The sequence below is a fragment of the Macaca fascicularis genome, chromosome 14 (genome assembly GCF_037993035.2).
Source record: "Macaca fascicularis isolate 582-1 chromosome 14, T2T-MFA8v1.1".
NCBI classification, from domain to species: domain Eukaryota; kingdom Metazoa; phylum Chordata; class Mammalia; order Primates; family Cercopithecidae; genus Macaca; species Macaca fascicularis.
Window position 1 is genome coordinate 23,678,558 of NC_088388.1, and position 12,359 is coordinate 23,690,916.

Below are 12,359 nucleotides of genomic sequence, written 5' to 3' on the forward strand. Positions count from 1 at the left end.
AGGAGTAAGGAAAGGATCCAGTTTCAGCTTTCTACTTATGGCTAGCCAATTTTCCCAGCACCATTTATTAAATAGGGAATCCTTTCCCCATTTCTTGTTTCTCTCAGGTTTGTCAAAGATCAAATGGCTGTAGATGTGTGGTATTATTTCTGAGGACTCTGTTCTGTTCCATTGGTCTATATCTCTGTTTTGGTACCAGTACCATGCTGTTTTGGTTACCACTAGCCAGACTAATAAAGAAGAAAAGAGAGAAGAATCAAATCGACGCAATTAAAAATGATAAAGGGGATATCACCACCGACCCCACAGAAATACAAACTACCATCAGAGAATACTATAAACACCTCTACGTAAATAAACTAGAAAATCTAGAAAAAATGGATAATTTCCTGGACACTTACACTCTTCCAAGACTAAACCAGGAAGAAGTTGAATCCCTGAATAGACCAATAGCAGGCTCTGAAATTGAGGCAACAATTAATAGCCTACCAACCAAAAAAAGTCCAGGACCAGATGGATTCACAGCTGAATTCTACCAGAGGTACAAGGAGGAGTTGGTACCATTCCTTCTGAAACTATTCCAATCAATAGAAAAAGAGGGAATCCTCCCTAACTCATTTTATGAGGCCAACATCATCCTGATACCAAAGCCTGGCAGAGACACAACAAAAAAAGAGAATTTTAGACCAATATCCCTGATGAACATCGATGCAAAAATCCTCAATAAAATACTGGCAAACCGGATTCAGCAACACATCAAAAAGCTTATCCACCATGATCAAGTGGGCTTCATCCCTGGGATGCAAGGCTGGTTCAACATTCGCAAATCAATAAACGTCATCCAGCATATAAACAGAACCAAAGACAAGAACCACATGATTATCTCAATTGATGCAGAAAAGGCTTTTGACAAAATTCAACAGCCCTTCATGCTAAAAACGCTCAATAAATTCGGTATTGATGGAATGTACCTCAAAATAATAAGAGCTATTTATGACAAACCCACAGCCAATATCATACTGAATGGGCAAAAACTGGAAAAATTCCCTTTGAAAACTGGCACAAGACAGGGATGCCCTCTCTCACCACTCCTATTCAACATAGTGTTGGAAGTTCTGGCTAGGGCAATCAGGCAAGAGAAAGAAATCAAGGGTATTCAGTTAGGAAAAGAAGAAGTCAAATTGTCCCTGTTTGCAGATGACATGATTGTATATTTACTGTTGCTTCTTTTACGAGTTACAAAAGTGGAATGCATTTTTTTCTGGTAGCTTTAACAGCTGTCCATATTGGTATTGTTTCTGACATTGCCCTGCTGCTGGTGCTACTCTTAGATGATTAAGTATTTTAGGAAATTCCATGACAATTTCTAGACAAAATTTGTGTTGCTGAGTAAATTATCTTCATTATAAATTATTTTAGAGATATGTGTGCTTTAAACAAACTTTCCTCTGCAGGTTTTACATATTAATATTAGTTACTATTTATTGGGTACCTGGGTACCTGTTGTGAGTCACTTTTATATCAGTGATCTCTAATTTACCTGATAGCTTGTATATTAAAGGAGGTATTATGATTTCACTGCAGAGCTGGAAAATGTTTTATTTAAACCATTAAATTAATTTACACAGGTTACATAACTAATAAGATGAGCTATAGTCTGAACTCAAGACTGTCTGTCTCTTTTTCTAGTGTAGCATAAAAAAGAGAATCTAGGCCAGGCACTAAAGATCCCAGTCTTGTGTTCCATTGATACCCCAAGTGTGATCTGTAAAGGCTTCTGATTTGAGACTTAATTTTCCACAATGGAATGAGAATCTTGCTTTAAATGTAAATTAACTAAGCCTCTAAGAGGATCGTTATAGTCCTAATGACAATTTGCAGAGCAAAACTTTCTCAATGAAGGAATCAGTGAACTATTAATAGTATTATTTCTTAATTATGCTGTGGCAAGCTACTGACATCATCATAAACCAGTAACATTTCATGGATTGGTTACACTTGGAGTGTACTGTCCTATACTCTCTGACTTCATAAAACTCAGTGACTCCTACAACTTTCCTAAATAACAGGTTCTTCAACTGAAAATAAGGGATTTGAACAAAAATTCCTTGAACATCTTTTTCAGCTCTTAGCATCATTTAATGGTAATAAGTTATGTGGGAATTAACATATATGACATACAGTGGCAAACTAAGAAAGTTAATACATGTCTTTCATTTTTCACATTATAGTACTGAAAAGTGTCTGAAAAAATTACACATATATATATATTAGGACATAAACATTAGGAGACCAGATCTTTACATGACATGGCATTTAAACACAAGGGCTTTGTTGACAGATTAACCTAAATTCACATCCTGTTTGCCACTTACTAGTTATATGGACTTCAGCAATTTCCTTAACTTCTGAGTTTCAGTTTAAACTATTGGAGAAGAGGGGATATTAATGCCTAGCTCCCAGAATTTTTGTGATTATTGAGTATGAATATAAAGAGTTTAGCTCATCAAGTGTCATGGTATAACCAATTAATACATAGTATTGATTATTAAATCAACGATGTGTGTGTATATTACCTTGGTGTCACATAGCCCTTTTACCTTACCCATATTATATTGCTCATATACCGTCAGCTTAAATAAATAAAATTATTAAACAGTTACGTTTTATTCACAGAATTACCCTGTAAGCTCCTTCAGAGCAGGTAACATGACTTAGAAAAAAAATGTGCAGACTTTAGGTACAATTACTGTGATTGAATAAGCAGATAAACTAATTAGCACCCTAAATTTATAACAATATACTAAGTTTTGCTGAACAACACAGTAGTGTCACATTCACGGGTAATTACATATCACCTAGGCACAGCATAGTACCTTAGAGAATAATTTGAAAGTTGGATACAAAAGCTCAGTTTTTTTATTAATTTTTATTTCTGACTATATTAGTTTGCTCAGGCTGCCATAACAAAATGTCATGGACTGGGTGGCTTAAACAAACAGAGATTAATTTTCTCACATCTCTGGAGGCTACAAGCTCAAGGTGTTGGCAGGTCTGCTTTCTCCCGAAGCTTCTCTTCGTGGTTTGCAGGTAACTGACTTCTCAGTATGTGTTCACCTGGTTTTTCCTGTGTGTGTGCCTATTCCTGGTGTCTCTCTGAGTGTTCAGATTTCCTTCTCTTATAAGGACACTAGTCAGATAGGACACTAGTCAGATTGGATTAGAGCTCACCCTAACAGCCTCATTTTTAACTTCTTAATCACCTCTTCAAAGATCTTACCTCTAAACGTGGTTAGATTCTGCAGCATGAGGGGTCAAAACTTCAGCATATGAATATTGGGGAACACAGTTCAATGCATAACACTGCGCTTTTTCTCTTTGTCTTGAATAAACCTGTTGATTAGCTGTCAAAATATGGATGTGTAACTTGATGTTGTATCTTTCTGTGTTAGGTGCATCCAAAACAAACACCTCAGGATACATGATATGCTAAATGGAAAAGCGAGGAAAACATACAAGACTGCTGTGTTTTTCATCGAGTCACTAGTACAATTCCTCAGATTTCTGACAAGCTGCCTACATCCCTTAGGAAGGGGTTTGTAGTGAAGCTACTATAAAATTAGTATTCGATTGGAGATGTTTAAAAACTCAGGAGAGTATCCATTTTACACTTGAAATTTTATGTCAAGAAATTTTGCTTCTCCCTGAGGAGCAAATCTCAAGTGATATTTGAAGTTGAGGTACCTTTCATCCTTTGCCTTTTTTTTTCTTTTTCTTTCTTCCTTTTTTTTTCTTTGCCTTGAGTATGCACTGTATTTCCAGCTGACAGATCTTTATGTCTCTTCTTTGGAATTGCATTTCACACAACCCCTGAATCACCACAGAGAGTCACCATGATTAATCAATGAAGGCCAGAAAAATGAAAGAGTAGCCACTTATCTGTGCTCAGTTTCCTTTGATGCAATACATATAGGGGGAGCTTGAGTTTTATGAGTTTGAAAGCTAAATTTGATTATAGGCTGAACTTTATAATATATGGAGCTGCTTCATCTTTGCATTTAGAACTCTGCTCACACAGAAATTTGTTCAAAGCATATGCAAAGAACTAATCAGAATTAATAATGGATCTAGAAAAATTTATTTTTAGAGAGAAACATTGTATTTGTGTAGACACTCTCCTTATTTTATGGAGTCTTCAGTGTGTGGGAATATTGGCTAACAAGTTATGGCTATCTCAGTGACAGAGGTTCAATTATTGGAGATTTGGATTTTAACAAACAAAAATAAAAATATTTGCTTACTTCTGAAATGTTTAAACAGGTTTTCTAATTCCTGTAAATGGAGTAAACAATTCCTGTAAATGAGTAGACCTATAGTTAAAATTTGCTTTCTGAATTCTCTAGAATAATTAAGTTAGCTATCAGCAATCATAGCATAGAAAGACAGTATTTATTTCTACCATATGCATAGATTTCTTCTTCTTTGGTTGTGGTTGCTAATGTATCTTTCTTTATCTATTTGTGATAGCCTTTTATGACAGCTGTTGACCATCGTTAGATGCCAGCTGGATTCCTCTATGTATATAACAGTGCTAGCTTTTATGGAGCTTTTAGAGTTTTATTAATGGATTATAGTGAAGTCGAAGGAAGATTATTTGTTTAAGCTTTCACTTCGTCAGAGGTAGTCTAACAACACCAAGTTTGAGTGCAGTTTGAATTATAAACTATTAATATTTGGGCCTCGTTTTGATCAAATGTTCTTTCACGCTTAGTTTCAAGATTGTGTTCTTTATTAGCTTCTCAAACTGTGATACCAAGTAATTCTGTCAAAACACTGAAATAGGAATTCTTCACTTTTAATCCAGTGAGAAACCATTTGGAAGAGTCTTACAGAACCATGAAACTCCTCTTCAGCAAAACGCATGTAGGTACTTACATGTATGCTTTCACATGCAAGTTCAGTGTAATGGATCCTTTGATACTCTTTTGCCAATCTCAAGTTAAAAAAAAAATGTAATCCTTCCTAATTATTTGGCCCTAAGAATTTTCTGGAATCATTTCTTCAGCTTTTTAAATGTAATCTCAAGAAGATTGGTGTTTCTGCTTAGATTTTGTTTAAAAGTAGTAACACATACCCGTAATAATGAACACACTGTCTAATCTCCATTTTAAGTCAAGAACAAAAAATTTTACTTTGAAATCATTACAATAAAAGCCCTATACTCAGATCATTAAGTCTAATTAAGTCAAGAATATTTATTGTAAAAATAATCACATAAAAACCTGAATATTGCTGTTAGGCACCTCAGAATAAAAGTATATAATTTCCAATTAAATTATTATGTGCTGGTAAGTTGATATTTATATATTGATATGCCTATGGTATAGACTAATGGTAGTCAATTATATATTATTATACATCAAATGCCTATTTTATATCAAGAATTGATCCAGTTACTGAGAAAAGTAAATACATATTTGACATGAATCTAAGAATTTATTAATATTGCAATTAAGACAACACATAAACCAACTAGAGAATTATTATACATACCAAGTTGTGGAGTACTTAGAAAAATCTTTTTGAAAAAGGGTATTACAAATAAAATATTTTGTTATAGAGGACATTTGGATAGATAGAGTCAGAGAGTAAGCATTTTGGCGGATAGCAACTTTTGCTGAAACAAATAAGGATATACATTAATTGTGTTAATCATTTATATCTACCATGTACACCTGGCTCTTGCTGCCAAGTTTGCACCCTAACTAATGTACCTTAAGACTACCTAAAATAGTCTTCATTTTATATGATTTGTTCACATAAGTATTTCCAGTTGAAATAAGATCTTGATTAAAAACAATAATTTACTTGTATTAATCTATTTGTGCTGACATAAAAATAAATCACAGATTAGGTGGCTTAATTTAAAAAGATAAATGTATTTTTTCCACAGTTCTGGAGGATAGAAGTCCAAGATCAAGATGCCAGCAGAGTCTGATGCGGCCTCTCGATTTGGGTTATAGACACCGTCGTCTTGCCTTATGCTTCCTATGCTCACATGGTGTCTTTATACATGCACAAAGAAAGAAAGAGTTCAAGCCCTCTGATCTTTTCTCATAAGGACACTAATCCTATGGATCAGGGTCCCACCCTTATCACCTTATTTAATCTTAATTACTTAATGTAGATGCCCTGTCTCCAAATACACACACTCTGAAAGCCAAGCCTTCAACATACGAATTTTGAGAGAAAAACATTCAGCCCATAACACTACTTTTAAGCAAATAATAATAAAAGGGATAAGACAGAGATAAAGAGATAGAAAATGTACGAAAGCATTAAAATATATGGAGAAGAGTAGAAGTATTAAACAAAATGTAAACTGGGGGGAGAGCAATAATTAAAAACAACAACTGTGTATCTGGAAATGACAAAAACCTAAGGCTAAATAACTTTTAGATTAAGCAAGAAATCATAAAAGGAATTTAAAATAGTAATCAACAATGTCTGACCTAATTAGTTGAGAAAAATATAATAAAACAACACTTTACATCATTTTTTATTCACATAACAATTCAAAATAGAAAGTCATATAATTTTAAGTACTAGCAAGGTTATAGGTAGATTGAAGAGTATAAATTCAGACAAAAATTACTTAGATTAACTGAGCAGAACTTAGTACACCAAATGACAGAAATTTTCATTGCTGAATATATATCTACTCCTTTCACACAGATTTCAAAAGGAATGAAATAGTTAGTTATTCTTGCTGTTATTTTTGATAGTAGGACACTGTAGGCACCCTATGTATATTCATAAAGAAAATAGATTAGTAAAATGAGATGGATACATATAATAGTTATGAACAGCAAATCAGATGTATCAGCCAACATGAATATATCTTTAAAATGTAAGATACCTAACACCTTATCTGTAAATCAAAAACATACGTAAATAAAAAATAGTGATTTTAACTTTTAAAAGACACATATTAAACACATTATGCTAAATACTTGTGGAGAGGGTAAGGAATAGCATATAAAGAAACAAGATGAAATAGAACAATACAAGGAAGGGAATCCCCCAAAGAACAATAACAAGAGTTTTATAAACTGATGTATTAATGCACCTCTTGAAACCTCAAGTCTAAGGTTTATTTTATTTTATGTAAGACAAAATAAAGGATTTGGTAAGATAAAATATAATACTAGGATGAAATTTAATTTTAGAGGAATTAATTTGTTTCTGAGATGAATAGAAAATTTGAAGTTTAGCTAAAAAAGTAATGAACTGAATTATGGAGGTGGAAAAGCAAATGTGTGGGAAAACATCGAGTAAATAGTTTGAAGTTTGTCCCAGAGTTACTTGTTGAGAGTAAATTTTGGAAAGAACTATTTTTTTTAGAATATAAATATAGTAAGATAATGTAAAATACATCCAGCACTATTGTTTATCTGAACACAAAGAATTTATAATTGTTGGCCACGCTGGTCTTGAACTCCTGATCCCAGATGATCCACCCACTTCGGCTTCCCAAAGTGCTGGGACTACAGGCATGAACCATCATGCCTGGTCAATATGGTGAAACTCTGTGTCTACTAAAAAATACCAAAATTAGTCACGCATTGTGGTATGCACCTGTAATCCCAGCTACTCAGGAGGCTGAGGCAGGAGAATCGCTTGAACCTGGGAGGCACAGTTTTCAGTGAGCTGAGATCACACCACTGCACTACAGCCTGGGCAACAGAGCCATACTCCATCTAAAAAGAATATATATATACACACACACACACATACACACAAACACACATATATATGTATGTATATATTTACACACACACATATATATACACACACACATATATGTGTATATATATAATTGTTAAAGTTTTTTTGTTTATATAAATATAAAGGTTACAAGTACAGGTTTGTGACATGGATGTAATGCACAGTGGTGAAGTCTGGGCTTTTCTTGTAACCATCACCTGAATAATGTACAGTGTACTAATTATGTACTTTCTCATCTTTCACCCCTCTCCCATCCTCCCACCCTAAAGTTTTGTGTCTTGCTCCAATAGAACCCTACAGCCCTCTAACAGGAGAAATATAAGACAAAGGATATGATTAATAGATATAGATAAGATTGATAAAAGGCTCAGAGGCTAAATTTTTCTTGGTTCTAAAGATAAAGCCATGGGGGAGGAAGAGGACCAGTATTGCAAGAAGTAGAGTAAAACTCATAGAGAAACAGGAGGAAAAGTAGTGATTCAAGAATCTGGTGATACTTCAAATGAAATGGGTACAAAAGGAATTTTAGACAAAGTATCTAAAAACTATAAATATTTTAAGTGTGATTTATTCTAAGTTTTGCTAACTTATGCAGCAGTATCAATTTAAAAATCTTATAGGCATACCAAAACACAATTTATTTCTCACGCTTGTCACATGTTGGTGGCTGCAGACCAGCTACAGCTCTTCTCTGTTTCTTGTCTTTATTCCAAGAGTCAGGCTGAAGAAGCAGCCTGTATTTGGGAAATGACTTTTTTTGTGGCACAGCAAGATGACTGGCTCTTAAATCTTCACTGGCTCCTAAAGCTTACACTTAGTCATACTTAAGTCACATCCAATCGCATCCCATTTGTCTAAGTTAGTCACACAGATCAAGTCCAATATCAATGGGATGGGATGTATGTATATTCCTCCCAGTGGAGGTCCAATAAATCTCATGACAATAGGGGATTTATGTTTCTCCTAAGAAATATGAATAGTCAAGAACAATTATATCATCTACCATAATAATATATATAGGTTGGTCTATTTCCTGATACACCACCTTCCTAGGAATAGAAAACGTTAATTGCTAGTCCTTGCTTTAGGGTAAGTTGGTGAAAGGATAGTTATCATGATGCAAAATTTCCAAATATCAGAATGAGGAGGTCTTTGTTTTGAAGTAGCAAAATCCACATTGGAAATCTTGTTTATTTCTAGGGAGTGTGTTCACTATGGTCAAGCAGTTTGGTAATTATGTTCCACCAGGGGTAGGTGTGTATGTATGTGTGTGTGTGTTGATCTGAAAAGAATGATCTGCTGGTATAGCAATGCCATGAAATATTTCAATTAAGATTCTGTTTGCAGATTTATATTTCTTTTTTTCTTTTTTTTGTTGTTGTTGGCAAGAGCCTACTCTGAGCTGTAAACATTTTCCAGCTCCTACCTCCATCATAGCCCTAGGATGTGTAATCTGGACTGTGGCTTTCTTAACAGTGATGGAAAGATCACTACTGCTACCCATCCTCTGTATACCAACAAATACGAGAATTAACTTGTTAGTATAGTTTTCACGGAGTAATTTAATTAACAATACAAATAGTGAGAATACAGAATCTAGAGAAAAAAAAGCCTGAGGGATCAGAGTTGTTCAACTTGGCCAGAGAGATTAGGGAATGCTACACTGGGGAAATACATAAGTTAGGAAGAGATGTGGGAATGAGAAAACATGATTGAACACCAAGAGTATATAGCAAAGGCAGTGTTGTGCTGGATTTAATTGTGCCTGAGAGCTGATTCTTAATTTTCAAGATTGTGTGAACTGGTTGTTAAACACAGCCACTATTAAAATTTAAATTATATAAGCTTTTATTAAAAATAAGAGTAATAAATACTCAAAGCTTCTCAGGTTCCAATTATTTTACTGCTTTTAAAGTTTATATCTACTGAATCCATATTATAGATCACATATACAATGGTGTGCTACCATGCATGCTTTCCAATTCCACGTGTACTTGTGTCATGTTGGTAGCCTAAAATAGGACATTATGGGAATAGTACACCACAGAAACTGGCAAATCTTACAAGTCAAGGTGAACCTTGGGGTGTTTTTTTGTGTGTGCGCGTGTGTGTGTGTGTGTGTGATCTAGATATTAAACATTAAGCAGCACACCATTGATTAAAGCAAAGTATAATCTGATCTCACAATCTTAGAAATTTATCCTTGAGTGAATAGAAGTGTGTGTGTGTGTGTGTACATGTGCGTGTATGTGTATGTGTGTATTAAACACAAAGAAGGAGGAAGGAAGCAGGGGAGAGAAGGAAAAGAGAGACGGAAAGCAAAATAGAAACAATAGAAACAGGAAGAACTTCTGTAACTTTTTCCACACTTATTTGTCTCAAGATATTACTGTAATGAATAAATTTAAAACATTAAATCAATCAACAGTTTTGTGTATAAAACACAAAGACTCTTTTTCCCTAGAGAGCTGGGAAGCCGTATACCACCTGTTGCACATTTCCAAGCACCCTTTGTGTGAAGGGTGACCATGTGACTGAATTCTTACCAATAGTATTTGACCCGAAGTATGTATATCACTTTCAGCCTTTTTCATAACAATCTTTCTACATGGCCTTCCCTCTTTCTCATGAGCTACAGAGGTAATGATTGCAGTCATAGCGACTTTAGACATCCAAGGTTGATGAGAGCAGAACCACCAAAATCTGTTCCTAACAGCATGAAGCAATCTCTTCCAGATCGCTGACCACCTGCCTTGAACCACACTGACTTGGGAATTTGCTAGATTTTTATGCAAAGGACAAGTAATCTCATCGTTCTTGGCTTCTTACATTTTGTATCATTTGTTCCAGTAGTTTAGCTTATCCTAACAGTCTATTTTAGGCATGCAAAACATTTAAAGAATTACTAAAGAGTTTTTTCTTTTAATGACATATAGATATGTGGACCTAGCCAGAGACATAAACTCAATCCATCATCCAAGTGGATTATATATATATGCTTTGCTAGATTGTTTTCTTCATCAGCACTGATTCACTGCATTTATCTAGATATAACTTCCCTTTTTGGGATAAGAAAGCAAGGGAAAGCCAAAAACAGGCTTGATTTTAAAGCAAACCCCAATCTGCTATGAAATTTCAACATTTGATGAATTGTAAGAGGAAAGGAAGAAGTGAACAGAGACAAAATATCACAGAAAGAAAAGCTAGAATGGGAGAAATGAAGGAGGAAGATCTGGTTTTTAAGAAAGACCAATGTACCGTGTTGATCCATTGGGTTCCTAAAGAATGTCAAATTTAAGACTCTGGATCCAACTTTTATTAAAAAGTAGGCTCTCAGTTCAGTATCTGATGGAATCCATCTGCCAATTACACAGCTTTGCTCCTTTACTCTCTGGGGACCCATTTGGAAACTAGGAATGGTACCAGGCCAACTAAATAGCAGCGTATTTGTGAATGAATGAAGCCAAATGAAGAAACTGGAGAAGTGGGAAGTGGTGTGAGTGAAATAGTTATTGTGAAGGTATAGAAACAATGAATCTGGAAGCTGGGCACTGTGGTACACAACTGTAGTCCCAGCTACTTGGGAGGTAGGAGAATCACTTGAGCCCAGGAGTTTGAGGCCATAGTGAGGTATGATGTTGCCACTGAACTCTAGCCTGGTCAACTAGGTGAGACCCTGCCTCCAAATAAATAAATAATACGTAATGAATCCTGGATGCCCTTTCCAGGTATCTGTATCAGCCCTGTCAAGCAAGACTTACAGTTGGATTAGGCCAAGGAAAGACAGTAGCTAGGAGGACAGAAGGAGAGAGAGATCAATATGGTCAGAAAGTGAAGTTTGAATTTTAATAAGGGTAAATTTTTTTCTCTAAAGTCTAAGGGCCTCATAAGAGGCGAGCAGAGCACCTGTTTGTACATCAAAGGGACTACCTGTAAAAGAGGAATTATAATCCACTCCATCCTTCAGCAAAACAGGGGAAAAAATATTGGGATAAAGAGATAACAAGGATTTTTCTGCCTTTGCTCTTTAAGAACTATGTGTTCTCTACTAGGAAAGGAAGATGCCCACACAAGTATTGTATGATGGCTCAAATGGTAAAATTTGTATTCCCAGCTCCTTGGGGTAAATTTTTTCTCCAACATCCTTGCTGTGCTATTACCATCATTATCACCTTTAATATCATTGATAAATGTGCTATTAAAAGGATGTTATGAATTGTTCTGGTTTATTGCAACATGAATTTTTTAAAATCAAAAGCTTTAATGTGTAGATAATAGTCACAGTGTTTACCCATGACCCTTGGAATATAAAAAATATTGACATGGCCACTCAAACCTTCTCAACATGTTCAGCTACCATCTTTAGCTATCTTTGATGTGTGCATCATACTCACAATTCAGACCTGATCAGATCAGCCAAGGTCTACCCAGATCATTTTATTTTATTTTATTTTTTTTGGCTTTATCTGAAGTTAATAACTTAATGAAACTCTTGCTGTGGAATATGCAACAACATATTTGGAGGGAGCAGGTAGGGCTAGTTATGACAGTCTTATTTTTTGTGCCAACCA